Source organism: Hyla sarda, chromosome 8, assembly GCF_029499605.1.
Source record: "Hyla sarda isolate aHylSar1 chromosome 8, aHylSar1.hap1, whole genome shotgun sequence".
Taxonomy (NCBI): Eukaryota; Metazoa; Chordata; class Amphibia; order Anura; family Hylidae; genus Hyla; species Hyla sarda.
Genome location: NC_079196.1, coordinates 34,570,938 through 34,585,082, shown reverse-complemented (window position 1 = coordinate 34,585,082; position 14,145 = coordinate 34,570,938). Strand labels below are relative to the sequence as shown.

General features: G+C 47.2%; 1 long non-coding RNA gene across 1 annotated transcript in view; it reads left to right on the top strand.

Annotated features, from left to right (window-relative positions):
* LOC130285215 (uncharacterized) overlaps positions 1 to 14,145 on the top strand; it is a 55,705-nt gene that overhangs the window by 12,355 nt on the left and 29,205 nt on the right. The window lies entirely within an intron of this gene.

The following is a 14,145-nucleotide window of genomic DNA, read 5'->3' as shown; positions in this document are numbered from 1 at the left end:
TGAAAAGTTTTTAAAGTGAGAGGTAGCCTTTAACTACATATCTATGCTGTGTAGCTGTAGCTCTATATCATTAAATGGAGCTAGAACCTTAAAGGGGTACTCCGGCCCTAATGCTGGAGTACATTATCGGGGAGCGGAGTCTAAGGTGCCGCTGGTCTTCACCAGAGCCCACCGCAAGGCTGGATGGGCTTGCTGCGGCAGGCGACACCCAGGTCGCTACCCCCCGACACGGCTCGACCACACAGGTAGCTGGGCTAGGCAAAGTACAGAAGGATAAGGCAGTAGCGCAGTCAACATAACAGAAGGTCAAGACAGGCGGTAAAGGTGCGAAGTCAAATAAAATAGCGGGAAGGTCTGGATACACGGGTAAGGCAACAGGCAATATGGAATGCTTAATCTCAGTCTAGGGGCACTGAAGATCCGGCAGGGAAGTGTGGGAGGAGCAGGGACTTTATAATGTAGTGTCAGGTGTAACAACTAATTTTGGGAGTACTGGCCCTTTAAATTTCAGAGCTCCGGCGCACACGTGCCCTAGGAGATGGGGACGCGCTTGCCGGAGCTGAGACACCGACGGAGGAGGGCGGCAAAGGAGCATGTAGAGTGACAAGCTGGGATTTGCATGCGAATCCCAGCCCCGCCGGCAGTTGGGGATTCAGGGACCATGCGCTTACGGCCGGAGCTTGCGGCCAGAGCGCAGTGTGTGACAGCGCAGCTGCTGTATGCTTTACAGGTAGTTGTGTCGTTCTTTCAAGTCTGACCACAGTGCTCTCAACTGCTATCTCTGTCCATGTCTGGAACTGCCCAGAGCAGGAGCAAATTGCCAGAGGTGTCAGCAGAGAGCACTGTGGTCAGACTGGAAGGAACTACACAACTTCTTCTAGAGCATAAAGCAGCTGATAAGTACTGGAAGGATTAAGATTTTTAAATAGAAGTAATTTACAAATCTTTTTAACTTTCTGGCACCAGTTTATTTGAAAACATTTTTTTCCACCGGAGTACCCCTTTGAAGGGTGCCACCAGTTACTTCAGAAGAGGAATTGTCATGTTGTGAATAGAAATCAGATTTTTCGTTAAAAAAAATAATATTCCTATTATAGCAATTGCAGAATCATATGCAGAATATTGTAATACCCTTTTCATTGGACTAACAGTATTTTGTGGAGAAGCTTTCGGGAGTCCTCCCTTCAAGTTAAAAGCATTTCTGAGCACATAAGAAAACACACAGGTTACATCTCACAAATATGCAGGGGTTAATATGACAGTGTATTTCAGCACTGAAATACTAAAATACTGTATAGGAAATGTTGTCATGGGGATACTTTTGTAATTTCCCAAACTATCCTAAATGTGTACCTTCATTTATTGATCACCTACCGATTATATTGATAGGCTATTAATATCAGATCGGTGGGAGTCCAGCACTGATTAGCTGCTTGCCACAGCCACAAAGCCTACTGTGGGAGTTTTGCTTGGTAGAGATGAGCAAACGGCAGTAAACAGCAGTCAGAGACAGTGACAGAGTTTAAATGGAGGGCTCCTCCTGCTCTTTACTTTCAAACCCAAAATACAGCTTGAAGAGAAAGAAATGGAAGCCCATCGCAGTACATGTGTAAAAGTATGCTGGTCTTTATTGTAATCCAGGAAACATCAAGGATAAGTGAACACCACAGATAGTGACGCGTTTCAAGAGGAGGAACCGCTCTTAATCATTAATCAGTATGATAAGAAGCGTTTCCTTGACTTGAAACGCGTCACTATCTATGGTGTTCACAGGGAAAACACAGCGATCCCCGACCACCATTCCTGTCACTGTTTCACACTACATACACAGTGAACGGAGCCAGAAACAGACAGTTATATACATTTTGGGTCTCTGTTAATATCTCCTGAGGAAGACCACACGCACATTTCCGAATGGTCATAGCACCAGCATGTTGAATCCGTGTTTTTGGGGCAGACATTCTACAAAGCCATGTGAACATAGCCTTCGACTAGTGAAGACCAGTTTTTGAAGATCTCCCCCACTGTCTCTAAGACATGTGAAAAGTTTTTAAAGTGAGAGGTAGCCTTTAACTACATATCTATGCTGTGGAGCTGTAGCTCTATATCATTAAATGGAGCTAGAACCTTAAAGGGGTACTCCGGCCCTAATACCTCTTATCCCCTATCCAAAGGATAGGGGATAAGATGTCTGATCCCGGGGGTCTTGCCGCTGGGAACCCCCGCAATCTGTTATTCAGCACCCACCTTTGGCCATCACGCCCCCTCCCATAGACTTGCATTGAGGGGGCGGGGCAGGGCATGCCATCACACGGGGCGGAGTCATGACATCACGATACTCCGGCCCCATGGTCGTCACGCTGCACACTCAGAGCCTCCAGCGCTGTAGAGAGCTCACAAAGTTGGGTGCTGAATGACAGATTGCGGGGGGTCCTCAGTGGCAGGACCGTCGAAATCAGACATCTTATCCCCTATCCGTTTGATAAGCGATAAGATGTATTAGGGCCGGAGTACCCCCTTTAAATCCAAATCATAAATTAATCAGTACAGAATTATATGCCTAAAAAAATTACGTTGAAGGAGATATATCATGGGGAGAAAAGTATCCCTTATCCAAAGGATAGGGGATAAGTTTTAGATTGTGGAGGGTCCAACCACTGGATCTCCCCGGAAGCAGCACATCACAACCCCCGCACGATCCGACAGCCGGTACGTCCCCCTCCATATATCTATATGGGAGAGTCGTACGGCTATCCCATAGCGATATATAGAGGGGTCATGAAGTGCTGCCCCCAGGGAGATCACGGGGGGGGGTCCCAACAGTCAGACCTCCTGCGATCTAAAAACTTATCCCCATGATACTTCTCATTTAAGGTAAACAGACAGAGCAAATAAAAAAAAAATTATAATTTGAGAATAATTTACTCGATGACATGAATGACTGGTTGAGTGATGGAGATAACAAATGTCAATCTATTTCACAGGTTTTCATTGATTTAAAGATTCTTGTCATACAGTTCTGCTCATCGTCCATGACTCTGTGAGCGATATTAGCATAAAATGAGTCAACGATATGGATATATATGGATGAGTGATTACCTGACAATACGGCGTAGACGTCACTCACCCAAACGCCTCAGGTGTGGGCACCCATTCATTATGAATATTATAAAAAAAACATTACTGAATATGTTATAGAGCCTAAGTGTCCAACTTACGGCCCTACAGCTGTGGTGAAACTACAACTCCCAGCATGCCCGGACAGCTGACGGCATGCTGACGACAGTTGTAGTTTTGCAACAGCCGGAGGACCGCAGGTTGGACACCTCGGTTATAGAGTTTCAAAATTAAATGTGGACAGGCTTTGGTGAAAACAAAAAGCATTAAAGGGGTTATCCAACGTAAGGTGACTTTAGTAATTAGGTGTCATACAGTAATGGACATGCTTACCAAGGATCTGTGCTTGTGTTGGTGGTAAATGGCCGTGTCCTGTGTCCCACATCACGCTGCTGGCTTGTTTTTGGGAACTGATTACTTCCAGTTTCCGTGGCCTCCCTCAGACTACAACCCCCAGGATCTTTTGTTTCAAGGTGGGAGGTGACTTATTTCCCACCACACATATGTCGCCCCACCCATTTCGGCACAGACATGCTCCCTTTGATCACATGTCTTGCTCGACATCATCTGACACACAAGCTGTGGATCTGTGAGATGATGAATGCACGCACATGTGCGCCGGTAACACCATCAGGGGGCTGGCTTCATACACAACAGACGAAGCAGCCAAGCCCCCTTTCAGCACCTGACTTGTGATGTAGTGTCTCGGGCCACACAACAAGCTGGGAAAGGTCCGAGACAACACTCACTTTATAAGCTGCAAAAAATGAACTTTCGGGGAAAAGAAAGGCAAAGAAATTTGATACCAGACACCAATGACAGGTAAGGGAAGTATTTTAGTAACTAGACTAACTTTGCTACCCCTGTTTTACATTCAAAGAACCAAAAGTCCCAGAATACCCCTTTAAAGCAATTTATTTTGCAGGTCGCTACAGCTCGGCATTTACCTTGGCCGCCAACTCCGGTTATCTCATTATAAATCTACTTGCGTCTATGTCATAAGCTTCTCGAGCTTTTATGTCCTTCACCACAATAAACAGTGTTATTAGGTTTCTTTAGTACACTGCTGTGTCAGTAACCGGCGTCCTACAATTTAAGGCAATTGGCAGAGTAGTCATGCTTTTCATTACATAAGTGTGCCTCTTTATAAATAGCCTATATATATCATATATATGAAGGCGCTATTCAGCCTCTTCATTGAATCAATAGCCCGAAGCCATCACCAAACGCAGCTTCTCCATTAGAGTAAATTTCAAGGTGTGCAACGTCTATAAAACCTTCAATTCAGGGACTTGTATGCAAAGCACAACTTAGCAATCAATTAAACAATACCGACGCGGTGACAGACTGGGATTTGCCGTCGCTTCCTAGCCGTTATTTCAAGCTACATCTGTTCAGAGATGTGCGAGTAATAGTCGCTTTATTAGAAAAGCAATGTGGGATTTACTGCCCTTATTTGTTTTCTGTAGCCTACTGTCTACTTTCCCACTAGGGTTGTTTTTGTTTGTGCTGCGCGTCAAAGAAATCGTTGCCCCCTCGCATTGTTTCTCGCGTATAGGGAATCCTACATTATGTTATTTTCACAATGAAGAAAAAGTAGAAAAGAAGAACTTTTGTGTCTTGAAGCCAAAAGAACAGAACATTCATCACCGTTCAGCGTTTGTAAAGGGAGAAGGGACCAACCGGGGATGGAAAGAAGATGCATTTTGAGTCCGCGCCTATAAATTAGTGTCAGTCATCTTGTCAGCTCAAGCAATATTCACGTTGGAAGATCCTATAAATCAACCGAAAAACTATACAGTCGCCTACGCTGGTAAATGTTGGTCGTAAAGTGCATTGTAATAGTTCCAAGAACACGGCAAGGACTTTTGGGAAATAAAGGTCGAAAGGCGAGAGAGAATTGTTTTCCAGCTCCGGTTGCTATCTTTTTCCCTCCCACATGGTAAGGAGCATTCCAAAAGTTACTACAACATTAGCAAAAGACAGAAAAATAGGGTTACATAGTTCACACGGTTAAAAAAAGACCAGAGTCCATCAAGTTAAGCCTGTATCCCTACTGTGTCCCTAATGTGTTGATCCAGAGGAAGGCAAAAAAAACTTCTGAAACTAATGCCAATTGCCCCATACCAAGGGAAAAGTTCCTCCCCAACTCCAGTATGGCATCAGAATAAACTGATTTGCTCCCAGCAAATCTAAATCAGTCTCTACTTACTCAGAGCTGCAATGCCCCCTATGAAATGCAGGTCACTTGAGGAAATGTAGCTTGGGTAGCCACTTGATTCCTAGGCCCGGCATAAAGCTATGGAAGGTTCTAAGTTTAGCTATTGGGTACATTTACACTTTTCTCTCCACAGACTCTGTATAACTCTTTTTCTCACTTTCTTTTCCTCTTTTCCGTCCTCAGTACATCATCAGTACAAGGCAAGTACTTTGCAAGATCTATAAACCCCTGAACAGTTCTTGCTTGGCACCTTACTGACAGAAGGGGGGAGATAGGGTGCTTCTCTCACTCTACTACTTGTGAACTTTACTCTATCCACTTTAAAATGTTCTCTGCATAAAAATATGAGAATGCACATAGTGCTTTGGTTAACCCCTTGCTTTCAGCCAAGGGTGGTAGAAAATGCAACATATCAGGAGTACAAAACAATACAAAAATTATATAAAAGTCCAAAAATGCATGTTAGGGAAGACACAACTTACCAACATTCAACAACCACAAGGGTTTCCAGTGGGACATGGCAACATCAAGGTTAAATATAGTATCTATAGATCAATAGCCTGTGCCATGGTGACACAGAGAATGGGTTTCCTGTACAAGTTGGTCTCTACTCTCTCACTCATGGTGCGGGTGAACCTAAGGAGAATCTCATCACTCCAAAGGCACTGTAATGTTACCAAACAGAAATGAAGAAGAATGAGCTAGAAGGTAATTTGGCCATTTTCTACTGAATAGGATATGGGAATGAAAATAATGCCAACTCCTACTTTCAAATCTTTGAGCTTGATAAATCAAAATCGTTCATTGGGTTGTGAGAGTCTATAGCTGGGATTCTCAAACTTTTTTTTACTTAAAGGGGTTCTCCTCCATAAGGGGATTTTAGTACTTACCTGCCAAACAGTAATGGACATGCTTAGGAAGGATCTGTGCTTGTCTTAGGGCTAAATGGCTGTATTGTGAGTCATAACACTGTTGATTTGATTTTGCGAAATGGCTGTTTTCTGTTGGAGTTTCCTCCCTCCAACTACAAGTGCCAAGATCCCCCACCTAGTGGTCGTTCCACCCATTGAAGCACTGCCATGTTCCCATTAAACACCTGACTAGTGATGTAATGTCTCGAGCCGCACTGTAACCATGGAAAACCTGAGACAACACTCATTTTGTATGCTGTTAAAAATGAAGATTGGGGGAAATATCACATAAGAATTGCGAGACCAGCCATCAAACACAGGTACTATATTATAAACTACACTAGCTTTACCGCCCTGGTAGCGTAGTTAAATAAAATAAAAAATCCCGGGATACCCCTTTAAGGTCCACGTTTAATCATAACAGGTGTAGCTGAGGCCTATTAGCAAATATTTAAAAAGTGCCTGTCACCAAATGAACTGTTCTAAACTAACTCAGGCTATGTTCCCTGGCTAACACCCCTCCAGCCCTTAAAAAAAATGTCAGAGCTTTAAAAAGCTCTGTATCATACCTTTCTTCTTGCTCACAGTGAGGCTCTCCTGTAGCTTTCAGTCTGTGCAGCTTTCTGTGAGAATCTGTGGAGCTTTCAGTTTCTGTGCAGTCGTCAATGAAGCCCCGGGCAGAGAAACCCTTTCTGAGTTTGGACTCTTGCAAGGCTGGGAGGAGACCAAACTCACTGTTCAATTGTGGCAGGGAACAGAACAGAGTCACTTAGTGGCCTTTTTTTATATTACATTTTAATCACATTTATGTTGATAATTTTAAAAGCAAGTGAATGGGAAAGTGTCTGCTAATTACACAAGGAAGGCCATATTAAAAGTTTTATTTGGTGACAGGTGACTCTTTAATAATGGTCACTTAGAACAGAGGTTTAGATCTTCACAAAGGTCCATACAGCTGCACACTGTAGTACCAGCTACTGTACCATGCCAGTTGCGGCAAAACTGTGGTTACAAATGTCTGGTTTTAAAAAGAAACCACATCGGTGTTGCCACATTTTTGTATCAAAACCATGATTTACCAGCAATGACCGAATAGACCCTAAAAGAGCTTTGGGCAGGGCCTAACTTGCACCGTACATATTTTATTGCTGCATCTGAGAACACAAGTCCTTAGTGAATTGAAGGGCTACAATTGAATAAGCAATGGTTTAAATTATAAAGCGAAGCCTCCAGCTTGGAGAACCTAATATAGTGTAATGAGATGGTTGGTTCTTCACTAAATTACTGAGCTTTTATGCTGTAATGCGGCCTCCGGTTGCATAATAAATCATGGTGTCACCTTTCCACAAGACCTTAATGTGGTCCTGGTCTCTAGATACAACTGAGCCCTCGTGATCACCAGAATCAATTGAGCTGATCACAGGCTTCCTCCTCCCAGGCCGCAGTTCAGATGAGATTTTATTTTTACTTTTGTTTTAATCGATTTTTTTCATTATGTTAGTTCTATATTTAGAACATTAAAATAACTCCCAAAAAAAGAAAAAAATCAATAATGTTCTTACCCTGCCTGACCCTAATAAGGTTATAATCACAAATAGTAAAAGGATTGATTTTTGCATAAAACCTTTACAAAAATAAAAAAAAATAGTGTCAACGCTGTAACCGGAGGAAATTCGAAAGAAATGTGGGTAAAAAACCTAAGGCCATGTTCACACTCCTGGAATATCCACACGGAAAATCTCTGCGCGGACATTTCAGAGACTGCGGGCGCTAGGACCACACGGGAATGTGCACTCTCATTGACGGCTATGCATTCCGTGCCGAGTCTGCAGAAAGAATGAACAGGTGGGTTATTTCTGGGGACACGGACAACGGAATTTCCGTGCCGGAAACATCTGGCGTGGAAATTCCGCCGTGTGCACAGTGTACACATGGGACTCTGCCGCTCCGGAATCTCCTGCAGAATTTCAATGCGGATAAGAGTTTATATCAGTGGTTTCAAACTGTGGCCATCTAAATGTTGCAAAATTTCAACTCCCAGCATGCCCAGACGGCATGCTGGGAGTTAAAGTTTTGCAACGTCAGGAGGACCACAGTTTGAGACCACTGGTTTAAATACACATTGCACATTTTTTTCATCAGTTTTCCAAAATTGGGGCAAAACCACTGCAATTTTATATCGGAATTCTAAAATTAAAAAGTCCAGAGGAAAAGTGGAGCAGTTGCCCATAGCAACCAATCAGAGCGCTTCTTTAGTTAAAAAAAAAAAACTCTGAAAAATGAAAGACGCGATCTGATTGGTTGCTATGGGCAACTGGGCAACTTTTCCTCTGGACAGGTTGTTGATAAATCTCCCACCTGCTTGTTACGCCGAGCGCTCCGGGTCCCCGCTCCTCCCCGGAGCGCTCGCTACACTCTCGCTACTGCAGCGCTCCGGTCAGATCCACTGACCCGGTGCGCTGCGATACCGCCTCCAGCCGGGATGCGATTCGCGATGCGGGTGGCGCCCGCTCGCGATGCGCACCCCGGCTCCCGTACCTGACTCGCTCTCCGTCGGTCCTGTCCCGGCGCGCGCGGCCCCGCTCCCTAGGGCGCGCGCGCGCCGGGTCTCTGCGATTTAAAGGGCCACTGCACCGCTGATTGGCGCAGTGGTTCTAATTAGTGTGTTCACCTGTGCACTCCCTATTTATACCTCACTTCCCCTGCACTCCCTCGCCGGATCTTGTTGCCATTGTGCCAGTGAAAGCGTTTCCTTGTGTGTTCCTAGCCTGTGTTCCAGACCTCCTGCCGTTGCCCCTGACTACGATCCTTGCTGCCTGCCCCGACCTTCTGCTACGTCCGACCTTGCTTCTGTCTACTCCCTTGTACCGCAGTCAGAGAGGTTGAGCCGTTGCTAGTGGATACGACCTGGTCACTACCGCCGCAGCAAGACCATCCCGCTTTGCGGCGGGCTCTGGTGAAAACCAGTAGTGACTTAGAACCGGTCCACTAGCACGGTCCACGCCAATCCCTCTCTGGCACAGAGGATCCACCTCCTGCCAGCCGGCATCGTGACAGTAGATCCGGCCATGGATCCCGCTGAAGTTCCTCTGCCAGTTGTCGCCGACCTCACCACGGTGGTCGCCCAGCAGTCACAACAGATAGCGCAACAAGGCCACCAGCTGTCTCAACTGACCGTGATGCTACAGCAGCTACTACCACAGCTTCAGCAATCATCTCCTCTGCCAGCTCCTGCACCTCCTCCGCAGCGAGTGGCCGCTTCAGGCCTACGACTATCCTTGCCGGATAAATTTGATGGGGACTCTAAATTTTGCCGTGGCTTTCTTTCTCAATGTTCCCTGCACTTGGAGATGATGTCGGACCAGTTTCCTACTGAAAGGTCTAAGGTGGCTTTCGTAGTCAGCCTTCTGTCTGGAAAAGCTCTGTCATGGGCCACACCGCTCTGGGACCGCAATGGCCCCGTCACTGCCTCTGTACACTCCTTCTTCTCGGAAATTCGAAGTGTCTTTGAGGAACCTGCCCGAGCCTCTTCTGCTGAGACTGCCCTGTTGAACCTGGTCCAGGGTAATTCTTCCGTTGGCGAGTACGCCGTACAATTCCGTACTCTTGCTTCAGAACTATCCTGGAATAATGAGGCCCTCTGCGCGACCTTTAAAAAAGGCCTATCCAGCAACATTAAAGATGTTCTGGCCGCACGAGAAATCCCTGCTAACCTACATGAACTCATTCATCTAGCCACTCGCATTGACATGCGTTTTTCCGAAAGGCGTCAGGAGCTCCGCCAGGATATGGACTTTGTTCGCACGAGGCGTTTTTTCTCCCCGGCTCCTCTCTCCTCTGGTCCCCTGCAATCCGTTCCTGTGCCTCCCGCCGTGGAGGCTATGCAGGTCGACCGGTCTCGCCTGACACCTCAAGAGAGGACACGACGCCGCATGGAGAATCTCTGCCTGTACTGTGCCGGTACCGAACACTTCCTGAAGGATTGTCCTATCCGTCCTCCCCGCCTGGAAAGACGTACGCTGACTCCGCACAAAGGTGAGACAGTCCTTGATGTCAACTCTGCTTCTCCACGTCTTACTGTGCCTGTGCGGATATCTGCCTCTACCTTCTCCTTCTCTACTATGGCCTTCTTGGATTCCGGATCTGCAGGAAATTTTATTTTGGCCTCTCTCATCAACAGGTTCAACATCCCGCTGACCAGTCTCGCCAGACCCCTCTACATCAATTGTGTTAACAATGAAAGATTGGACTGTACCATACGTTTCCGCACGGAGCCCCTCCTAATGTGCATCGGACCTCATCACGAGAAAATTGAGTTTTTGGTCCTCCCCAATTGCACTTCCGAAATTCTCCTTGGACTCCCCTGGCTTCAACACCATTCCCCAACCCTGGATTGGTCCACTGGGGAGATCAAGAGTTGGGGCCCCTCTTGTTTCAAGGACTGCCTTAAACCGGTTCCCAGTACTCCTTGCCGTGACCCTGTGGTTCCCCCTGTAACCGGTCTCCCTAAGGCCTATATGGACTTTGCGGATGTTTTTTGCAAAAAACAAGCTGAGACTCTACCTCCTCACAGGCCTTATGACTGCCCTATTGACCTCCTCCCGGGCACTACTCCACCCCGGGGCAGAATTTATCCTCTCTCTGCCCCAGAGACTCTTGCTATGTCTGAGTACATCCAGGAAAATTTAAAAAAGGGCTTTATCCGCAAATCCTCCTCTCCTGCCGGAGCCGGATTTTTCTTTGTGTCCAAAAAAGATGGCTCCTTACGTCCTTGCATTGACTACCGCGGTCTTAATAAAATCACGGTAAAGAACCGCTACCCCCTACCTCTCATCTCTGAACTCTTTGATCGCCTCCAAGGTGCCCACATCTTTACCAAACTGGACTTAAGAGGTGCTTATAATCTCATCCGCATCAGAGAGGGGGATGAATGGAAAACGGCATTTAACACTAGAGATGGACACTTTGAGTATCTGGTCATGCCCTTTGGCCTGTGCAACGCCCCTGCCGTCTTCCAAGACTTTGTTAATGAAATTTTTCGTGATCTCTTATATTCCTGTGTTGTTGTATATCTGGACGATATCCTGATTTTTTCTGCCAACCTAGAAGAACACCGCCAGCATGTCCGCATGGTTCTTCAGAGACTTCGTGACAATCAACTTTATGCCAAAATGGAGAAATGTCTGTTTGAATGTCAATCTCTTCCTTTCCTAGGATACTTGGTCTCTGGCCAGGGACTACAAATGGATCCAGACAAACTCTCTGCCGTCTTAGATTGGCCACGCCCCTCCGGACTCCGTGCTATCCAACGTTTTTTGGGGTTCGCCAATTATTACAGACAATTTATTCCACATTTTTCCACCATTGTGGCTCCTATCGTGGCTTTAACCAAAAAGAATGCCAATCCTAAGTCATGGCCTCCTCAAGCGGAAGACGCCTTTAAACAGCTCAAGTCTACCTTTTCTTCGGCTCCCGTGCTCTCCAGACCTGACCCATCTAAACCCTTCCTATTGGAGGTTGATGCCTCCTCAGTAGGAGCTGGAGCGGTCCTTCTACAAAAAAATTCTTCCGGGCATGCTGTTACTTGTGGTTTTTTTTCTAGGACCTTCTCTCCGGCGGAGAGGAACTACTCCATCGGGGATCGAGAGCTTCTAGCCATTAAATTAGCACTTGAGGAATGGAGGCATCTGCTGGAGGGATCAAGATTTCCAGTTATTATTTACACCGATCACAAGAACCTCTCCTATCTCCAGTCTGCCCAACGGCTGAATCCTCGCCAGGCCAGGTGGTCTCTGTTCTTTGCCCGATTTAATTTTGAAATTCACTTTCGGCCTGCCGATAAGAACATTAGGGCCGATGCTCTCTCTCGTTCCTCGGATGCCTCGGAAGTAGAGCTCTCCCCGCAACACATCATTCCTCCTGACTGCCTGATCTCCACTTCTCCAGCCTCCATCAGGCAAACTCCTCCAGGGAAGACCTTCGTCTCTCCACGCCAACGCCTCGGAATCCTCAAATGGCGTCACTCCTCCCATCTCGCAGGTCATGCGGGCATCAAGAAATCCGTGCAACTCATCTCTCGTTTCTATTGGTGGCCGACTCTGGAGACGGATGTTGTGGATTTTGTGCGAGCCTGCACTGTCTGTGCCCGGGATAAGACTCCTCGCCAGAAGCCCGCTGGTCTTCTTCATCCTCTGCCTGTCCCCGAACAGCCTTGGTCTCTGATTGGTATGGACTTTATTACAGACTTACCCCCATCCCGTGGCAACACTGTTGTTTGGGTGGTCGTTGATCGATTCTCCAAGATGGCACATTTCATCCCTCTTCCTGGTCTTCCTTCAGCGCCTCAGTTGGCAAAACAATTTTTTGTACACATTTTTCGTCTTCACGGGTTGCCCACGCAGATCGTCTCGGATAGAGGCGTCCAATTCGTGTCAAAATTCTGGAGGGCTCTCTGTAAACAACTCAAGATTAAATTAAACTTTTCTTCTGCATATCATCCTCAATCCAATGGGCAAGTAGAAAGAATTAACCAGGTCCTGGGTGATTATTTACGGCATTTTGTTTCCTCCCGCCAGGATGACTGGGCAGATCTTCTACCATGGGCCGAATTCTCGTATAACTTCAGAGTCTCTGAATCTTCCTCCAAATCCCCATTTTTCGTGGTGTACGGCCGTCACCCTCTTCCCCCCCTCCCTACTCCCTTGCCCTCTGGTTTGCCCGCTGTGGATGAAATATCTCGTGATCTTTCCACCATATGGAAAGAGACCCAAAATTCTCTCTTACAGGCTTCATCACGCATGAAGAAGTTTGCTGATAAGAAAAGAAGAGCTCCCCCCATTTTTTCTCCTGGAGACAAGGTATGGCTCTCCGCTAAATATGTCCGCTTCCGTGTCCCTAGCTACAAATTGGGACCACGCTATCTTGGTCCTTTCAAAATTTTGTGCCAGATTAATCCTGTCTCTTACAAACTTCTTCTTCCTCCTTCTCTTCGTATTCCTAATGCCTTTCACGTTTCTCTTCTTAAACCACTCATCATCAACCGTTTCTCTCCCAAACTTGTTTCTCCCACTCCTGTTTCCGGCTCCTTGGACATCTTCTCCGTAAAGGAGATACTGGCCTCCAAGAAGGTCAGAGGGAAAACTTTTTTTTTGGTCGATTGGGAGGGTTGTGGTCCTGAAGAGAGATCCTGGGAACCTGAGGACAATATCCTAGACAAAAGTCTGCTCCTCAGGTTCTCAGGCTCTAAGAAGAGGGGGAGACCCAAGGGGGGGGGGGTACTGTTACGCCGAGCGCTCCGGGTCCCCGCTCCTCCCCGGAGCGCTCGCTACACTCTCGCTACTGCAGCGCTCCGGTCAGATCCACTGACCCGGTGCGCTGCGATACCGCCTCCAGCCGGGATGCGATTCGCGATGCGGGTGGCGCCCGCTCGCGATGCGCACCCCGGCTCCCGTACCTGACTCGCTCTCCGTCGGTCCTGTCCCGGCGCGCGCGGCCCCGCTCCCTAGGGCGCGCGCGCGCCGGGTCTCTGCGATTTAAAGGGCCACTGCGCCGCTGATTGGCGCAGTGGTTCTAATTAGTGTGTTCACCTGTGCACTCCCTATTTATACCTCACTTCCCCTGCACTCCCTCGCCGGATCTTGTTGCCATTGTGCCAGTGAAAGCGTTTCCTTGTGTGTTCCTAGCCTGTGTTCCAGACCTCCTGCCGTTGCCCCTGACTACGATCCTTGCTGCCTGCCCCGACCTTCTGCTACGTCCGACCTTGCTTCTGTCTACTCCCTTGTACCGCGCCTATCTTCAGCAGTCAGAGAGGTTGAGCCGTTGCTAGTGGATACGACCTGGTCACTACCGCAGCAGCAAGACCATCCCGCTTTGCGGCGGGCTCTGGTGAAAACCAGT